The sequence below is a fragment of the Leucopleurus acutus genome (assembly GCF_964270905.1).
Source record: "Leucopleurus acutus genome assembly, chromosome: 5".
In the NCBI taxonomy this organism is placed as follows: Eukaryota; Metazoa; Chordata; class Mammalia; order Artiodactyla; family Delphinidae; genus Leucopleurus; species Leucopleurus acutus.
The window spans coordinates 8,806,151-8,827,132 of record NC_139147.1 but is presented as its reverse complement, the minus strand read 5'-3'; positions in this window follow the sequence as shown (position 1 = coordinate 8,827,132).

Genomic DNA, 20,982 nt, shown 5'->3' with positions numbered 1-20,982 from the left:
ACAGAAATCTCTTGCATTCCTATACACTAATGATGAAAAATCTGAAAGTGAAGTTAAGAAAACACTCCCATTTACCACTGCAACAAAAAGAATAAAATATCTAGGAATAAGCCTACCTAAGGAGACAAAAGACCTGTATGCAGAAAATTATAAGACACTGATGAAAGAAATTAAAGATGATACAAATAGATGGAGAGATATACCATGTTCTTGGATTGGAAGAATCAACATTGTGAAAATGACTCTACTACCCAAAGCAATCTACAGATTCAATGCAATCCCTATCAAACTACCACTGCCATTTTTCACAGAGCTGGAACCAAAATTTTCACAATTTGTATGGAAACACAAAAGACCCCAAATAGCCGAAGCAATCTTGCGAACGAAAAGTGGAGCTGGAGGAATGAGGCTCCCTGACTTCAGACTATACTACAAAGCTACAGTAATCAAGACAGTATGGGGCTTCCCTGGTGGCACAGTGGTTGAGAGTCCACCTGCCAATGCAGGCAACACGGGTTCATGCCCTGGTCCGGGAAGATCCCACATGCTGCAGAGTGGCTGGGGCCGTGAGCCATGGCTGCTGAGCCTGTGCATCTGGAGCCTGTGCTCCGCAACAGCAGAGACCACAACAGTGAGAGGCTCACGTACCGCAAAAAAAAAAAAAAAAAAAAAAAGACATTATGGTACTGGCACAAAAACAGAAATATAGATCAATGGGACAGGATAGAAAGCCCAGAGATAAACCCATGCACATATGGTCACCTTATCTTTGATAAAGGAGGCAAGAATATACAGTGGAGAAAAGACAGCATCTTCAATAAGTGGTGCTGGGAAAACTGGACAGCTGCACATAAAAGAATGAAACTAGAACACTCCCTAACACCATACACAAAAATAAGCTCAAAATGCATTAAACCTAAATGTAAGGCCAGAAACTATCAAACTCTTAGAGGAAAACATAGGCAGAAACTCTATGATATAAATTACAGCAAGATCCTTTTTGACCCACCTCCTAGAGAAATGGAAATAAAAACAAAAATAAACAAATGGGATCTAATGAAACTTAAAAGCTTTTGCACAGCAAAGGAAACCATAAACAAGACCAAAAGACAACCCTCAGAATGTGAGAAAATATTTGCAAATGAAGCAACTGACAAAGGATTAATTTCCAAAATTTACAAGCAGCTCATGCAGCTCAATAACAAAAAAACAAACAACCGAATCCAAAAATGGGCAGAAGACCTAAATAGACATTTCTCCAAAGAAGATATACAGATTGCCAACAAACACATGAAAGAATGCTCAACATCATTAATCATTAGAGAAATGCAAATCAAAACTACAATGAGATATCATCTCACACCAGTCAGAATGGCCATCATCAAAAAATCTAGAAACAATAAATGCTGGAGAGTGTGGAGAAAAGGGAACACTCTTGCAGTACTAGTGGGAATGTGAATTAGTACAACCACTATGGAGAACAGTATGGAGTTTCCTTAAAAAACTACAAATAGAACTACCATATGACCCAGCAATCCCACTATTGAGCATATACCCTGAGAAAACCATAATTCAAAAATAGTCATGTACCAAAATGTTCATTGCAGCTCTATTTACAATAGCCAGGAGATGGAAGCAACCTAAGTGTCCATCATCGGATGAATGGATAAAGAAGATGTGGCACATATATACAATGGAATATTACTCAGCCATAAAAAGAAACGAAATTGAGTTATTTGTAGTGAGGTGGATGGACCTAGAGTCTGTCATACAGAGTGAAGTAAGTCAGAAATAGAAAGACGAATACCGTATGGTAACACATATATATGGAATCTAAGAGAAAAAAAATGTCATGAAGAACCTAGGGATAATACGGGAATAAAGACACAGACCTACTAGAGAATAGACTTGAGGATATTGGGAGGGGGAAGGGTAAGCTGTGACAAAGTGAGAGAGAGGCATGGACATATATACACTACCAAACGTAAAATAGATAGCTAGTGGGAAGCAGCCACATAGCACAGGGAGATCAGCTCGGTGCTTTGTAACCACCTAGAGGGGTGGGATAGGGAGGGTGGGAGGGAGGGAGACGCAAGAGGGAAGAGATATGGGAACATATGTATATGTATAACTGATTCACTTTGTTATAAAGCAGAAACTAACACACCATTGTAAAGAAATTATACTCCAATAAAGATGTTAAAAAAAAATTTCCAGAAAGTTCCAAAATGCAAAAGTTGCATTTGCCATGTGCTGGCAACCATTTACATACTATTTACATTGTATTAGGTATTATAAGGAAGCTAGAGATGATTTAAAGTATACGGGAGATGGGAACTCCCTGGCGGCTCAGTGGTTAGAACTCTGAGCTCTCGCTGCCCAGGGCCCCAGGGAACTAAGATCCCACAAGCTACGCAGTGTGGCCAAAAAATAAATAAATAAAGTATACGGGAGGTTATATATGCAAATTCTACACTGAGCATCCTCGGATTTTGGTTTGGCGCGGAAGCTGGAACAGTTCCCTGCAGATACCAAGGGACAGCTGTGTGTGTGCCATGCTGAAGATTAGCTGGCAGCTGCAAGCTCTCCTCGAACCCCTGCCACAGCCTGCACAGCTCAGCATCACCCACCCGTCTGCGTGGACAGGTGGATTTGTTTCTGTCTCGGCTCTGCCTCCATCTCAGCTGCGTTCAGGGGGCCAGTGGGGAAGCTGAGTCCCTTGCCGGCTTTGCATGTCATAGCCCTCAGGCTGCACGGTGAGCAGGGAGGTGTCGCTCGCTATCAAACCATGCATCTGCCTTCGTAGGACCTGCCCGGCTGGGCCTGGGACTCTTCCCAACCTTCTGTCTGGGGTCCCAGGGTCTGTGTCCAGTGAGGTCCAGAGAGCAGAGCTCTAGGCAGCTGCCCCTTCTGAGACCTGTTTGGAGCCACCCGGTGAAGGACAGGGGGTTCTTCTCTACTTACGCCCAATTGGGGAGCACAGGTCAGCCTTGGAAAGGAAGCCCCCATCTTTGGTTAAAAGAACATGAGCTCAGGGTTTGGTGAGGATGTGGTTGAATGAGTTGATGGACAACACCTTGTCCGGCACAGGGATCACCGAAAGACAGTTTCGTCATCCCTTTGTGGAGAGGGCTGTGGTGGGCACCAGGTTGCTAAGGTGCTGGTTTGGGGGCTTGGGACCTTTTGGGGTCCTGGCATTGATGATGGCCTTATCTGGGGCAGGACCATCTTGGTGGCGGAGACTCCTTCCCTGCCTGCTGTTGGCTTAGGTGGGATGAGAAGCCAGGACCAGCCCAACTGCAACCAACGAAGAAACAACCGACCTCATGGCCATCCCCATCCTGCAAGGGGCGGAGGGGGCGGGGACAGGTACCAGGGCAGGGCCGTATCCATCTCAGGGATGGGCACTCTCATCTCATCACTGAGGAGGCCTCAGGACTTGCTGACCCACCAGCTGGAGGAGGTTAAGGGCAAGGCAGACCATCCATCTCAGACACAGTCTGGGTTTAGAATTGGGGGCCTAGGACTATTTTGCAAAAAGATATTTTCTTTAGGAAAATACTATGTGGTGGTGGTGGGATGAATTGGGAGATTGGGGTTGACATATATACACTAATTTGTATAAAATAGATAACTCATAAGAACCTGCTGTATAAAAAAATAAATAAAAATTAAACAAAAAAAAAGAAAATACAATGGAACTGTCCCAAAGACAAGTGAGGTCAGAAGAGGGTGAGAATCTGATCATTTACGTGTGAATGTCTGTTAGATTCTGGATTTGAAAGCTCCATATTTTGGGGTTTCAGATTGTACTTCCTGACCTAAAGAAAGAATTGCAAAATCAGACTTGGAGGAGTATTACTTTTTCATCAAGCGATTAGCCTTAAAATTTGGCCAGTATATTAGTTTCTTGGGGCTTCTGTAATAATGTACCACAAACTGGGTGCCTTACAATCACAAAAATTTATTCTCACAGCTCTGAAGGCCAGAAGTCCAAAATCAAAGTGTCGGCAGGGCCGGGATCCCTCTGGGACTCTTGGTAGAATCCTTCCTGCATTTTCCAGCTTCTGCTGGTGGTCGGCAATCCTTGTGTTCCTTGTCTCGTGGCTGCACCCCTCCAATCTGTGCCTCTGTCCTCACATGGCACTTTTCTAAGGGCACCAGTCATATCGGATTAGGGGCCCACCGTCCTCCAGTCTGACCTCATCTTAACTTATTACATCTGCAAAGACCCTATTTCCAAATAAGGTCACATTCACAGGTACCAGTGATTAGAACTTGAACATGTCTTTTTGGGGGGTTCAAAATTCAACCCACAAAAGCTAGTGATATACGTGCTCACTACTTACTACTATTTCTGTTATGTGCAATGAGACTGATTTTCATTAGGACCAGGAAAATCTCATCTGTCAACAGAGACTTGAATACAGCTTGAATCGACAGAACCAAAGACGCTACATCAGTAATTGCAGCAGTCAAATGCACTTCCAAATACAAACCAAAAGGAAGATGCTCTCCTAATCTTACGCTTTGTTTTGTTTTCTGACGCTGTCCCTTTGGCTGCCTTGGGACACCCTCTCATCCTGAGATAAATGATAACAAAGTGACATTAAAGGTAAACCAAGTAACTGTCTGGCAATCACACAGCCTACTGTGGAAGAATCCCTCATTTCTCATCAACTATCACTTATAATATTTGCATGTTTCTTGCAATAATCCTTCATAAATGACTAATGTCATTAGTCATTATAATAGTGCTTATTAGTCCAGTTAGAAGGAGGGTCAGATAGAATTTTACTTAGTAAGGACATTTCCAAATAGAGAATAGAAAAGTTAATTGATGGCAAATGTACTTAACAGGCAAAAACAGTGGGGAAATGAATTAAATAGGTTCCAGTTTACAGTTTTATTTGCAAAAGTGAGGTATAGCTTAGTTCAGGCAGGGCCTCTTAGGGCTGTCAGAGCATAAATATGTTGGCTAATGGTAGTCAGCTGGTATGAGAAGTTTCTAAAATTCAAACAACGCATCTGTGAAATAGGACCCCAGTGTGACTTATCTGGTGTCCATAATTTAGCTGACAACAATGTCAGCAACAGACACTCCAACATAATCCTGTGTTTGCCAATTGCTCTCTTGTACTCTGGACATGGGAAGATTTAACCTTTTGGACGAGATAGATACCAGTAACTTTCCAGCCAAAGAACCAGGGATCCTCTGATAAGTGACAACCAAAACGTTATGTCTTAAACTATAAAGAGGTCAAAAGAATGGAAAGTGGGCACTTAAAGAGAAATCTGGGGCTTCCCTGGTGGCGTAGTGGTTAGGAATCCGCCTGCCAATGCAGGGGACATGGGTTCGAGCCCTGGTCTGGGAAGATCCCACGTGCCGCGGAGCAGCTAAGCCCGCGTGCCACAACTACTGAGCCTGCGCTCTAGATCCTGCGAGCCACAACTACTGAGCCGTGTGCCACAACTACTGAGCCCGTGAGCCACAACTAATGAAGCCCACGCACCTAGAGCCTGAGCTCTGCAACAAGAGAAGCCACTGCAATGAGAGGCCCGCGCACCGCAACAAAGAGCAGCCCCCGCTCTCCGCAGCTAGAGAAAGCCCACGCACAGCAATGAAGACCCAATGCAGCCAAAAATAAATAAATTAAGTAAATAAATTTAAAAAAAGAGAGAGAAATCTGTACACCCAAATTCATTATTTATAATAGCCAAAAAATGGAAATAACCCAAACGTCCATTGATGGATAAATGGATAAGCAAAGTGTGGTCTCTCCATACAATGGAATATTATGTAGCCTTAAAAAGGATTGAAATTCTGATATATGCTACAATGTGGATAAACTTTGAAGACATTACGCTAAATGAAATAATCCAGTCACAAGAGGTCAAATATTGTACGGTTCTGCTTATATAAGGTCCCTAGCGTAGTCAGATTCATAGAAACAGAAAGTAGTGGTGGTGGCCAGGGGCTAAGGGAAGAAAAGTGTGGGGAGTTAGTGTTTAGTGGTACAGAGTTTCATTTGAGGAAGACGAAAAAGTTCTGGAGATGGATGGGGTGATGGTTACACAGTGTGACTGGACTTAGCGCCACTGAACCGTACACCTAAAAATGGTTAAAATGGTAAGTTTTATGTTATGAATCTTACCACAATAAAACAAACACACAGAAAAACGAGAGAACATACTGGTCTGATTTTAGCCCTTCTGAGTTGGGCCACCCCACCCAGTGGTCTTGGAGCAGCCCATTCGTTTACATGTAGGGAACTTCACTGGAAAAAACAAATGTTCCCAGATATTAATCCACGTAACACTTTCCTCCTATCTCTGGAACCAAGCAGGACCCTATGGGGCCTTCCCAGGACAGACACCCCTCCCCCCTTTCCTCTGCTTTAGCTCTTCTCTGAGTTTAGCTCCTTTCCTGAGTTGTTTTACAGATGCTACCACCACCACCAAATGGAAGAAATTAACTACTTGATGTCCATGAGCACATAGCCCCCAGCCCTACTGGAGCCTAAGGATGGATAAGGTTAACCCCTGTGACACCACCCTGTTACCTCACCATCAGCCAATCAGAGAGTTGTACCCGAGCTCATCACATACCCTGTGACTCCCCTCCCTCACCTGGGCTCTAAGAAGGCTTCCCTGAAACCCATCGGGGAGTTCGGGCTTTTTGAGCACAGCTGTCCCAGTCTCCTTGTACAGCACCCCACAATAAACGCTGCACTTTCCTTCACCGCAACCTGGGTGTCCGTAGGTTGGCTTTACTGCGTGCCGGAGGGTTCGGTACTGCCCAACTTGGTTCGGCAACATCTCTCTTCTAGCTAGTTCTGAGAGCCAAATGCCAAATCTAGATCCTGGCCCACCTGGCAAGGTGAACCTCTGTCAGAGGGTTTAAGGCCACGAGACTGTGACCTTCCTGCAGCAAATGCTTCCTTCCTCGAGGGCGCGCCGTGGTTGCACCGAGGTTACACCGCTCAGCCTGGGGCGGGCAGGCCCGGCAACCCAGAAGGAGGCAACATGTAGCCGGGATGCCGACTGCAGGACCCAGTGGGTGGGTAGCATCTCCTGGGGCTGGAGAAGACCACCAGGTCATCCACCTGCCATTCTGGACAAAGGCCCAGCCAGCCCTGGATTCCTCCTAACCGCTACCCCTTAACACACAGAAAGGCCCCTGACGCCAGGTGTCACACCTCCGGGGTGCCTCACGCCTCGTAATTTACTAAGCGCTTTTCTGCACACTCTTATTTAATCATGCAGACACCTCGGTGAGGCAGCTATTATCATGGTCAGGCATCTGATCCAGTTCTCACAGCCAGTCAGAGGAAGATCCGGGCCTCTGATCTAAGCCCGCAATTCTCTCCTCCACAAGCTGCTAGCCCAGTGTCACCAACCCTCCCTCCGGCTGTTAGAAAAGCCAGTTGTTACAAGCAACTGGGTTCAACGTGGAGCTCTGCACGCGGGCCCCGAGAACCTCGATCGAGATTCGCTGAATGAACAAGTGCGGATCTCAGCAAAGTCTCCTGAAAGGTCTTTCCTCCACCCTGATCCTAGCTTACATCCGTCACAGTCATCACAGGGATGACTTGGCCGGGGCCTGGCTTGAAACACCTTCAAAATATCTTGGTTGCCCTGAATCAGGCAGCACATGGATGGCAAAGTCAGAGGCTCCTGAGACACATTCAGATTCTATCAGGCCCTTTTCCAAAGGGCGAGGAATACCGTTGAATATTCAGTTTGATAAGCCGGGAGGGGTGTTTGTCCGCACTCTCCCCTCCGCCTCTGCTTCCTGCTCCAACCTCTCCCGTTTCCACACACACATGCACACACGTATGTGCACATGCATGCCCACAGACACACAATGCACACATGTGCAGGCACACACACACAGACCCACACTTTTTCTCGAAATGACTTTTGGCAGCAGCAAAGCCGAATCTTCCCAATTCCCTGTAACTAAGGTAAAAAAGGAGAATAACTGAGCCAGAGAAGGAGCTTCCTTTATCACGGGACATGAGGGGGCTGCAGGCCCTTCACCATTTTCAGTCCCAGATGCTGGCTGGTGGCTCTCCTGGGCAAAATTATCAGGGCCACGCGGGGACCACGGGGCACATTTCCAGTCCTTGAACGAGGGACCCCCTCACAGCCTCCTTCCTAAGGCCCGTGTCCTAAAACAAGGCACTTGCATTGCTGTCTTCGGCTCTTAATAGGCCGGAATCTCCCTCCTCAGCCAGAGGCCTCTTCCATAAAGGGTCTCGCCAGAACATAAGACCGCGTGCGTGAAGCTTGTAAAGGCAGAACGGCAGGGAATGTTCTGTTTCAGAGAGTCCACGAAAATAAAGAAGGGGGGCCAGTGTCAAACTTAACACGATCATTTTAATTTCCAAGTGCTTTGGGATTTTTTCATGTTGGTTTCATGGAAATTTACGTTTGTGGTGAAGACTGTGTTCGCTACAGGATCTTGCTGTGTTCGCTACAGGATCTTGCTGTGTTCGTTTAGCCCGGTAATAAAAACCGTCTGCCTGAAGTCCTTTTTGGAACAAGAAGGGGTATAAAGAAATAAGCAAATGGTCATGGAAGACCAAGGGGAAGGGGGTTGGCTGTTTCAGAAGGAGTGGGTGTGAATCCAGAGCAAATGCTAAAGGCCAGTATTTTTTTTTTTTCCTTTTTTTTTTTTTGCGGTACGCGGGCCTCTCACTGCCGTGGCCTCTCGCGTTGCGGAGCACAGGCTCTGGACGAGCAGGCTCAGCGGCCATGGCTCACGGGCCCAGCCGCTCCGCGGCATGTGGGATCCTCCCGGACCGGGGCACGAACCGGTGTCCCCCGCATCGGCAGGCGGACTCTCAACCACTGCGCCACCAGGGAAGCCCTAAAGGCCAGTATTTGCAGGAGCTGCTGACTTCCGAAGGGATGTGTCCGGACAGTATGAAAACACACACGGTATTCAAGGATATATGGTATGTTTGGGAGGATGGATGAGGAGGAAAAGGCACCACTCTCTTCCCAGGCCCCCACTTTGTGCTTGGGGTTTTGTCACAGGAGTAAGAATGCTACTAGGAAGCACTAACCCATGAGTCCCTGCAGTGGACTGAATAGTGTCCCCCAGACTCATGTCCGCTTGGAACCTCAGAAGGTGACCTTATTTGGAAACGGTCTTTGCAGAGGTAATTAAGTTCAGATGAGGTCATACTAGATTAGGGTGGGCCCTAAATCTAACTGCTGGAGTCCTTAAAGGGAGAGAAGAGACACACAGAAGAGAAAAAACCGTGTGAAGACGGAGAGAGAGGTGGGGGTGACTGCACCTCCTCTCCAAGGAATGCCGAGGAATATGCCAGGAGCCAGCAGAGGCTGGAAGAGGCAAGGAAGGATTCTCCCCTACAGCCTTCAGAGCCTTCGGGGAGGACGGCTCTGCTCACACCTTGATTTTGGACTTCTGGCCTCAAGAACTATGAGAGGATAAAGTCCTGTTGCTTTAAGCCTCCTAGTTTGTGACGATTTATTATGGCAGCCCCAGGAAACTCATGCAGCCCCCTTGTGGCCGGGAACGGTTTAGGCTGGAAGGGATTGGGCATATTAGGACCAAGAATGTGGTCCAATCCTTGGCCCCTAAGTTAGGAGCTGAGGTCCAGGGCAGAGCTGATCTTGAAATAATAGTTGTTGAGCTAGTTTTTTGTTGTTGTTGTTTGTTTTCCGTCCACCAGAGGAGAGACGGAGACTCTTCTGGGCTCAAGGAGTAAGAAGACAGCCTCAGAGTGACCTTCAGGGTCAGCTCCATGGACAGGCAGGGTCTCCCTAAAAGTCCCAGCTGAGCTGGGGGTCTGCGAGTAGAGACGGCTGCCCCTCTGACTTCCAATGAGGCGGGGCACGGAGAAGAAGTAGCTGAAGGACTAGCTTTTGGCTTCTGATCTCCAGTAGAGGTTTTTATGTCTCTAGCAAGACAGTGTTCTTGAAGGCCAGGCATTGGCAAGAGATGACTTTCAAAATTCCTTTAGCTCCTATTACCATATACAGATCCAGGCCCAGAGATGTGATCTCTGAGGTTCTTATAATGCAGAACACTCAGGACATTGCGTGCAAGTTTCTGCCACGAGGAATAGGGTGGATGAGGATGGGAAGGGGAGCTGAGGAAGGGGAAGCCAGTGGTCACATAGTTTGCCCCATTCCCCCCAGACTGAATGTTCCAGGTGGGAGCCCAAGGAAGATGAGCTTTTCTTTTGCTCCCTGTTTGGAACCTTGGAGGAGATGACCCCCATCCCAGTGCAGAGGCACGTGGGTGTTGGGGAGCCCAAGGTGGTTGCAGGGAGATGGGGTGAATGCGTGGGACCAGGTTTCCTGGACACCTTCATCTCCTCTGCAGCATGGAGGGGACCCAGGGGTCCTCTTATGTCTCCCACATCAGTGCAGCATGTAACCAAGGTCTGCTGGGAGCCAGTGGCTGTGAGGGGCCCACCTTGGCCAGGGATGGAGTGGACATCCCACCAGAACTAGGGGATCTCCAAGGTGACTTGGTCACACATGAGAGCTCCCAAGCCTAGGCCCTCAGACCCTTGCCATTAGCAGGGACATCAGCCGTATGCCCAAAAGGCTGACCCAGCCCACATGCCTCTGAGTGGATACCTGTCAGCACACTCACCAGGACCAGCACAGCTGCCTGGCAGAAGGGGCTGGTGCAGGGATGGGACAAGACCAGGAGACCTGTCTCCTCCCCATGGGGACCACAAGCTTCCCTGTGCACTGGCTGCCATCTTGGATATGAGCGTGGGGAGGAGAGAACCGCACTGATGAGAGCTGAAATCTACCAGTAAGTATTTCCTGATGGAGCCTGTTTCCACAGAAGGCGATTGTTCCAACCAGAGGACCCAGAGATAATATTAATGACAAATTACTCCCCTCTGCTACCCGTGGGAGAGGGGCTCACATGGACGAGAACGAAGGAGGTTTTGTGGCTCCTGCACTCCTGAATGGTGGAAGTGAGTCTGAGTTCTCACCACCTTGGCCATGGAAGGATGAGGGTTATGGCTGAACTGTGTCCCTCCCCAAAATTCCTGTGTTGAAGCCCTAACCCCCAGCAGCTCAGAACGTGACTGTATTTGGAGATCGGGTCTTTAAAGAGGTGACCAAAGTAAAATGAGGTCATATGGGTGGGCCCCTAATCCAATATGATTGTCGTCCTTAGACACAGGTTACAGAGAGGACACACAGAAGGAAACCGTGTGAAGACAGAGACAGAGATTGGAGGCATGCTGCCGTACGCCAAAGGATGGAGAGATCACCGGCAATAACCAAAAGCTGGAAGAGGCAAGGAAGGACTCTCCCCTAGAGCCTTCAGAGAGACCGTGGCCCGGCCGACCACTTAATTGTGGACCCTTCAGAGAGAGCGTGGCCCTGCCGACCACTTAATTGTGGACTTTCAGCCTCCAGAACTGTGAGTGAATATATTTCAGTTGTTTTAACTCATCTAATTTGTGGTACTTTGTTACTACAGTCCTAGGAAGCTAAAATACAAGACTCTATAGAGATCAAGCATTCAGAAGGACCTCGCTCCATCCAGACAGATTTAGAAACGTTTCCCCTGAGGGCAAATTCCTCCAGATTTAGACCACGTGGTGAATTGGGGGCACAGGAGGTCACAGGGCACCTCACCGAGCATCCCTCGCTCCCCCTTCCTGGTTTAAATCATCTGACCTGGAGCCCAAAGAGCAAATGCTTGAGTCCATTCAGGGCTCCCTCCCGTCTGATGGAGAAGGAATCCAGGGACGGAAGAAAGAGAGATGGCGGAGAACACAGGTTTTCTTTGCTTTCCAACAGGCAGTGGCCCCGAGTCTGTTTTCTTTTCTCTTCCCTTCAGATTGATCTTTCATCTCTCCAATAACTCTTATCTTTCAGCGAACTCAAGCAGGCCCAGCGCGAGCTGTGAAATCACTGAACTTCACAGGTTTTGCACAAATCATCTTAAAGACCTGACCTGCCCCCACGGGGGTCCCAACCACCTCGAGACACCTGCGCGACCCACCCTCCAAGGGCTGAGTTACGAGCTGCGCTCCAGGTCTGCTGCCAGTGGCTTGGATGTTATTCCAGGAGAGCAATGGCTGGGGCGGCCTCGTCAAGGCTGTGGTTAGATTTCCTTTGCTGCTTTCAGGGTCATTTTGAAGGAAACGGGTGGAAGTGATGGTACTCCGTGGTGGTGAGTCTTAATCTTGGCCACTGGAGGCGACGGCACAGTGACATTGTGGACGGGGAGGGAATGCCTTTGTGAGCTGGGAGAAGTGTGGGCAGAGAGAGAAGGAAAACAGGAAAATAACAATAATAATAATGCCTTTTCTCTGGTCCTGTAGGATTCAAAGTTGACCTTTCCTTCTCCAAGGAATTTTATTTTACATCTCTGGAATGGATTTAGCTATTAAAGACCAGTAAAACAGCTGATGGGAAAAATACTTATGGTAGCAGCTTGGTTGAGCAACAGAAGAGGCTTCCAGTCTTGAATTGGACACGTGCACTTACGTTCCACAGACACCTTGGGAGTATATGCCATGACTGAGCACTGTTTTGGGGACGGAAATGTGAAAATGGATAAGATGGAGAGCAAAGCCTTCCTCCAGGCCACCCGGGGAAAAGACACAGGCACAGGAAGCAGCTGTAGCGTCCGGCAGCCCCCAGAGAGGTGGGCTCGCCCCTCAGCAGGGTCCTTCGGCTCCATAAAGGGATGGTAAGATGAGCCCCGGTTGTGCCCTGGGACACGGCTGGCCGCATCTGTCCGGGCAGTGTCAGCGCTGTGCAAACGTGGGCCTCGTGGGAGCCGAGATCCAACCAGGGCCCCACTGGCCAAGCCTTGTTCCCGCCCCGGGGGTCACGTCATTTCCCTCTAAGTGGCTCACTCAGCAGGGGCACTTTTTTGCAATCCATCCTCCTGGATGAGGCACCATTTTTTTCCACTTTGCACAGCTTGGGGCACTGAGTGGCCCTGATCTGACAGAAGAGTGGCCTTTGTGCAGCCGCTTTTAGGAAATTTCACCGAGGGAGGGCGAGAGAGATGATCTCAAGGATGGTAAACCTTGAGAAGTATGCAACATAACACCCTAGTTTGCGGGGGCCAATGATCCCCTCAACTCATGGGAAACTATCCTTTAGAGTTTTCGTGTGAATGGGGCCATTCTGTCTTCAGCTTTCTCCAATTTTGATTTTATGGGGGAATCTAGTGAGGAAAATGGGGGCATTGTGTTTTCTCTTTGAAACGACCCAATGCCTGCGTGGGAAAACAAGGCCTGCTCTTGACAATCGTTTGGTACACATGATAACCAGAAAAATCCTTTAAGTCCTGGGGGCGGCTCAGAAACCTTGCCCAAGCACCTGGCCACTGTGTAACTGTTCTGTTTTGGTTTGGTTTAGTTTTGGCTGCCTCGTGTGGCATGCAGGATCTTAGTTCCCCGACCAGGGATCGAACCCATGTCCCCTGCATTGGGAGAGTGGAGTCTTAACCACTGGACCGCCAGGGAAGTCCCTCACTGTGATAACTGTTCAGGAAATACATGGAAGAGGGAATCAGAAGATATGCATGGAGTGCAGAGCGGGGCAGCTGCTGTGTCTACCCGCTTCCTCCTCCGAAAACTTTGCCCCGTGTCGTCCTTGGACGATGATGGAGGGAAAGGCAATGACTGCCAGGCTCCCTGGGGCTCCAGCCCTGTCTCAGCCGACTCTTGGCCATCACCTGGCCATCCTGCGCTCCCTAGAGACCTGTCTTCAGCTTCTTTTCTTTCTTTTTTTTGCGGTACGCAGGCCTCTAACTGTTGTGGCCTCTCCCGTTGCAGAGCACAGGCTCCAGATGCGCAGGCTCAGCGGCCATGGCTCACAGGCCCAGCCGCTCTGCAGCACGTGGGATCTTCCCAGACCGGGGCACGAACCCGTGTCCCCTGCATCGGCAGGCGGACTCTCAACCACTGTGCCACCAGGGAAGCCCCTTCAGCTTCTTTTCTTCCTCAAGCCCCCTGTATTAGTTTCTTAGGGCTGTCTGACAACCACAGACGGGGTGGGCTACAACAACAGAAATGTATTCTCTCACCCTTTAGGAGGCTGGAGGTCCAAAATCAAGGTGTGGCAGGGTTGGTCCCTTCTTGTGGGTTCAGAGGGAGAATCTGCCCACGCACCTCTCCAGCTTCTGCTGACAGCTGGCACTCCAGTCTCTGCCTCTGCGATCGCCCTCTGTGTCTGTCTGTGTGTCTTTTCTCTTATAAGGATGCCAGTCAGAATGGATGAAGAGTCCACTTTTCCTCAGTGTGACCTCATCTTAACTCTGCTGATCACATCTGCAATGGCCCTATGTCCAGATAAGGTCACATTCTGAGAGTCTAGGAAGGACATGAACTTGGGGAGGGAGACACTGTTCAACCCAGTACACCCCCATCCTCCGCTGACACCGGAATCCATGGAACTCAATCCCTAGAATTCCACAGAATTCATCCGTGGAAGCTCCCAGCCTCACAGCTCACCTGGTCTCTGACTGTGCCTGTCCCCGCAGTTTCTTTTCTTCTCTCCAGAAGAAGCCCTTCTCTTCATATTACGCTCTAAGGAATCCATTTGACCTTTACCTATTTAACCGTCTAAACTCCTGCACCTGACTTTTCACCGTGTCTCCTTACCCCCGACACGCATCCCCCTACTGTCGAAGTGGTTGCCAGTCAGCCCATGTCCTAGACCCCGCCCTTCTCTGCTCTCAGCCTGCCCAGCCCTGGTCAGGCTGCTGTCCTGCTTCCTCTCGCCGTCCCCTCCTTCCAGCAGGGCCCACTCCCGGATGGTGGAGCCAGCGCACAATGGGCCTCAGTTCGCACTTGCTGCGTTGCATGGGATTCCTTGTGTCGCTGCCGAGCTCTCTAAGCCGCACTCACATCCCACGTTTCGAGCACCTGAGAGCCTTGACAGCCCGCCCGTTGCTCCACCCCGACCTGCTCATGGCCTCGTCGGTTCGCTGGTGTTTCACTAACAAGCCATCTCCCCAGCTAGATTTTAGGCTTTTTGAAGACCAAGACCGTGACCTGTCTTTGCTTTGGTTCTCCTGGCATAATCCAGGAACCGAGAACACGCCACAAATTTTCACTTCGAACTTGCACAAATGCAGCCATTTGGCTTTATGGGCCTGGGTGTCCACAGAGAATTACTTACTAAGGGTTGAGTCAGTTTGGGATGTTAACACAACACGATCGGGATTAGAATTTAATTGCTGTGCAGGATGTGTTTAGAGTTTCTAAAGGTGGGCCTCAGGGCTGCCTGTTTCAGAGCCTGCAGGATGGCTTGCTGAAAGGTAGGTTCCAGGGCTCCGACCCAGATCTGTTGATTCAGAATTTTAGGAGGTGGGTCCGAGAATTGTGTTTTGAGGTCAGCCCTGGCCCCTGTCCGGGTGATTCTTATGCCTGGTAAAGTTGAGAATCACTGATCTAGACACGTGGACAATAAATATTGATTCTAAATGGGCTAGCAGAGCTGAAGATAAACTAGTGACTTATTACAGCTCATAGAGCCAGCCGGGGCAAAGCCAAAAATGATTCATTTCTTCCTAGGTGACCAGTCGTTTCAAGGGCCACCATTGTCTCCCGAGGTACGGTGACATTTCACAAAACCAGGGGCCCAGCAGGAGAATCTGAGGGGTCTTTGGAGTGACCCCTGGGCAGTGCTGAGCCCAGCCACAAACAGAGTGTACCTGTCTTCCCATGTTGGTTCCCCCCTGCCAGCCCCCTGCCCCAGGCAGAGAATTAGAGCGTGCTGTTCAGTGCTAATATTTGTCTTGCTTTGGAAACACCTCAGGGCAACTCAGGATAGGTTTTCAGAGTGGTGTTTGACTTGGCTTCGCTGTAAAGTTCCCGCTTTTTAGTCTGTTTATTGCAAGTTAGCACACGGCCCCAGATGCGGGAGCCTAACACTAGTTCTAACAGAAACCAGGGGGCAAATGAAATAAAATGTGGGGAGGGCTGGAGGGCGCTTCCCCATGTCCGCTTCTTGGACTGGAGCTAACCTGAGGTCAGGGTGGGCATCGGGCTTTGCAGCCTCCAGCCCGTGCTGCCCAGTGATGCCTTGGAACTCTGGGGCACATCCAGCCACTGCCTGCCCAACACAGGATCTGAAGGGTTATTTCCCAGGAAGGAGATGTATTCCATTTTTAGCTCCTAAAATTTTGCTTACATATTTTCTCATCTTTTAAAAAGTTCAACTGACTTTCGATAGCTGGTCCCTCTCGAAGTTTACTCTCAAGTTTCAATCTGATGCCACGTTACATGTGGGTAATAATCACCGTCACTGTGCCAGCTATTCCACTTACATCGTTTCATTTAATCCGCACAAAGTTCTATGCGGAGGGTATTATTAGAGCCCACTTAATGATGAGAAAGCAAACCGGGAGAGATTGAGTGGCCTGAGGTGACCCAGCTATTGAAGGGGGAGGGAGCAGGGATAGTAGTTCCAGGGATCACGCCTTCTCAGTAACAGGAGGGCGCGCCACTTGGTGATGACCTACCCCAGCCGGAACCTTCTTTCCTCGCCTTGAAGAAGGAACAAACAGTGGTTTACTGAGGGCTGACAGCTTTCACCTAAGTCTGGATTCTCTTTGCATTAAGTGTATCAGCCCAGTTTATATCAACAAAACGAAAATTGAAGAAAGTTATGGGTTTCTAGTGACATGTCTGCAGGGCATTAAAATACACTATTAACGGGAGTTTCTATCCATGTCACATTTCTTTTTCACAAAAGTGGAAAGCATGATTGAGATTCACTAGTGTGGGTGGTAGAAAGAGTTTGAAATCCAGTCAGAACATAAACAGGACCCTTGGGATGTGGCCACCATCCTCCGATCCAGGGAGGGTCGTGCTGGGTGGAATCTGGGACATTTGGGGCTGAGTGAAACTAAACCGGAACTTGTGGGCTTTAGGGAATGGGCCCACGAACTCCCAAATTTCCTGTTTGAAGATCCTCTTCTTCCTGTTTCCTTTCCATAGTTTCTACTGCGTTGACATGGTCGCAGCTCTCCTGTCCCAAACCCACAGGGTCACTTTGATCGTCAGAGACTTCAGCCTGTGTTAATATCTCTTATCAGCAGCCTGGCCTTCGTTCAAGGACCCATGGTTCTCTCTACTTGAAGGGACACACGGTAGGCTCCCAGTCAGTCGCTGGCCCTGGGTAGAGGCTGCTTTTGGGGGAAAGAGGGATTGAAGTGAGAATATTTTAGGACTATGTTACTCAGGCCTTGAGAGAACACTCGAGGATAGGAAAAAAGAGTCCTATGAATTAAAAACGCCCAGTTATTGATTGAATCCAAGGAACCTCAAAGAGGCTAAGCTATTGTTTAAACATGGATCTCAGTTCCTAGAGGCTGGACGAGGCGGCTGGAGGGGGTAAATGGTAGCATGCAGCCTTGAGTATTCTGGAAAACATCATCTTCTGACTTTTTGCAATGAGCTAAAAGGACTAAGAAGAAACCACGATGAATAATAGTAATTGCTGTTCTATTTGCTGCCCATTGTGCATTTCACGTTTACATATTTTAACTCTAATATCTGCAGTAGCTGACGTTGGTGTTATTATCCTAAGTCTGTGTGCTGAGAAATAAGAGATTTGACGAGTTCAGTCATTTGTACAAGATTATAAAGTTAGCAATTGGTAGGGCCCAGAAATGAACGAGGTCCTTTCTTCTTTAAGCTGCCTCCCATGAAATACTGTTCTCATCCCTGCTGTGGCCTGATGAGGTATCACGTTCTACTACCGCACTAGGCAGAAGGTCAACAGGAATTATGCCATCCCTGTAGTGGGCTTTGGGGTCAGTCCCGGAATTAGCAGAGCTCACTCTAGGCCAAGAAAAGAGTATTCCAAGGAAATGATATCTTAGACTTTTTTTTTCTTTAGCTGGTAGACATTCCTTGAGAGGCTTGTGGTATATTAAAGATATATTTACTGTGACATCTTGTACATTTTATAGCTACTGTTCTACACTTATTCAGCATTCCTGATCTCATTGTGGTATTCACTTCAAGTAATGTTTTGTGAGTCAGTGTGTAAGAATCAGATGCAAGTTGTACATTATTTAATGATACGCTAAATAATGATGTCTTCAGGAAAGAATTTTTCTTGAATACCATGGGTGTAGTGTTATCCACTATTGCTTTAAAAGTAGCTTTTCTTGGCATTCATAATTATGATCGTTATAAGAAATGAGTTGTTTACTATAAAACAAAATACCAAATATTTCTCAGCTATTAAAAAATCCTTATGATCTCAAAAGCATCTGACTTAAAGGCAGGAGAAAGTTCTCAGCTCAGGCTGCACGTTAGAATTTGAAAGCTTCGGACTCTTTTATAAGCTCCAAATGTGCTGGCCTCACCTTTAGACCAATTGGACAAGATCCCTGAGAGGTGCTGTCTGGCTAGGCATAGTTCAGAAAACTCTGCGGCAATTCTAAATGTGGCCAGTGTTGAGAGCTACTGGGCCTAAGCAGTAATGAGTTTTTAAATACATGGCGTTAGACCTGAGTAATGTCAAGGCATTAATGTGTCATAAAGGAGAAAGGCCTACACTATGCTTTAAAAGTAAGAGTTTGGAATATAATGCAATTAAAATATATGTGGCGAATATGATACATGCAGTAAATCAATAAGTTACAGATATAAAGTAGATGTTCAACAACATCTACTGAGAAGTAGATGAGAACATCTATGAGAAGATGACTGGATGAACATCCTGCAAAGTTTCATATGAAAAATCATATTTTGACAAAACTAAGATGCTATCAATTGTAAGACAGAGTATCACTGAGAAAAGAAAAGTTTTAATTAAAATGTGACGTGCCATATATTAAAATCCACAATTCAACTTCAAAAATGTTCAAAATGCGAAAAAATCTGAGTCTTATAATTAAGGAAATACAGTACTTAAAAATTACTGTTTTTTAATTTTTCTGCCGGCTACTCCATCTGTCGTACAACTAATGTCCACTAGATGCCGCCGTGATCTGCTACTTCAGGTTCCAAAAGGAACTCGGAAAACCAATTTTCTGAGTATTTAAAATTGAAACAGTCTGCTCCTTTAAAGACAAAAGACTTTTAAAATCTCATATTTTGAGGGGTTGTTGTTCATAATTTCCCTTCTATTAAGATCCATCCTAAGTATCTCACAAAGTGTAAAATTAGTTAAAAAGTGAATTGAGACGTTTTAAAGGCTTGATAGAAAAAACTATCGCTTCCCTTTTATCCGTATCCTCAGATTTCACGTCTCGCCTTTCTGCAGCGGGTTATAGAGAAGGGGCAGTAATACTGATGGGAAGGTTGACGTTTGACTTAAATCAAATTGAAAGTAAAATGTGAAGGAACGAATATGATGTCTCCTGGTTTGTAGATTAGGGGACCCTGCGCACAGGAGTTACTGCTTCCCACACAGGAAAAGCTGGGGTTGGGGAGAGGACCGGGGTCAGTGGGGCAGAGCCCTGAGCTTAAACCCAAATGCAACGTTAACCGTGGGGATTGACCCAGGGCCTGCATAGCTGAAAACCGGGACAACTTCCCTTATTGGATGAGAATCCCTCTCCCAGCAAAATGATAGAGGCCTTAGGGTGGAAAGGAAGCCTGCAGAAGCTTCTGGAGATATGCTTTGAGCAGTGCGACTCAAACTGTTCCCCATCTCTCCAGTGAGATGAGAACAGAAACTGGGGGTAAACATTTCAAAACACTTTTACAGCAAAATATCAATAAAGTAATGTTATGTCTGTTAAATGTAAGAAAAAGAAATTGGGCTTGTGTTTTATATGCCTGTTTTTTTATTTCATTTTTCTAGTAATTCAACTTTTCTAATATTTTGCAAAAGTATTGGTCCATAACAGATTGGAAATTTAAAATAAAAAGAGTAGGCCTTCACCCCAGATAGCTTGAGAAACACTGCAGAAGCCCACCCTGAGCTGCCAAAGGAGGGCACCCCAGAACTATGACCCTACCAACCCCCTTAATAATTTTCTAGTGGACAATACAGGCAGAAAAGGGCCAAAGAACAGGAACACTTGGATTGTGAAGGATAGGATGACTAGAGAGGTAAAAAGAAATCCTAAAGCAGCACACCTCAGGGAGCCCCAGCCTCTGAACCCACAGTTGGCAGCTCACCCCAGAACACCCCCAGCTCTACAAAGGCTCAGAGACCCTGCAGCACCACCCCTGAGCTGGCCCTTTGCCCAATGCACACACACAGCAAATTGACCTTGGGACAAGAGGAACTCAGGGGCTGCAGTGAAAAGAAAATACAAAACCAGTCAGAATTGCCCATATCTTATATATTTAGCTTCAGAAGAGAAACGCAGAGAGAAGTCCATAGTTAAATTCTTTCCTGGCTTAATCCGGCCCAAATCACCTGGCTTTGATGGAAGGGAGGCTTAATGCACCGTCCGTGTCCATTTATGGATAATTGAGTTGGCCATTTTGCTTCTCTAAAAACTGCCCTGTTGCATTATCCTACTGTCGGTGTCGTTTTTGGAAAGCAATTTGGTAATCATTATCGAGGCGTAAATTGTGACTACTCTTTAACCCAGCTGTAGAAATTCATCCCACAGTTATACTCTTAAAGCATGCAAAGACACACAGTACAATATCCAATACTCATTGACTCTTTGTGGGAGAAAAAAACCACAACTAGATAAAAGCTAAATGTCCTTGACAAGAGACAAGCTAACGGGGATAGCGTCCATAAACTGCACTAGGACACCCCACTGAAAGAGTAAATGCCTCTCAAGGTTCTAATGTGCAAAGAGTTCCAAGATGCAATTTTAAGTAAAGGAAGCAAGTTGAAATCCAGTGGGTACAGTATGATCCTATTTGTGTAAAAAAGCAACACATGCCCTTTGATCACGCAGAGAATCCTTCCGAGGCTGTATCTGTCCACAGGGGTCACCTCTGGGAAGTAGAGCTAAGGGTTGAGACTAGAGAGAAGCACTTTCATTTCTAATATCACGCTCTTTTATTTTGT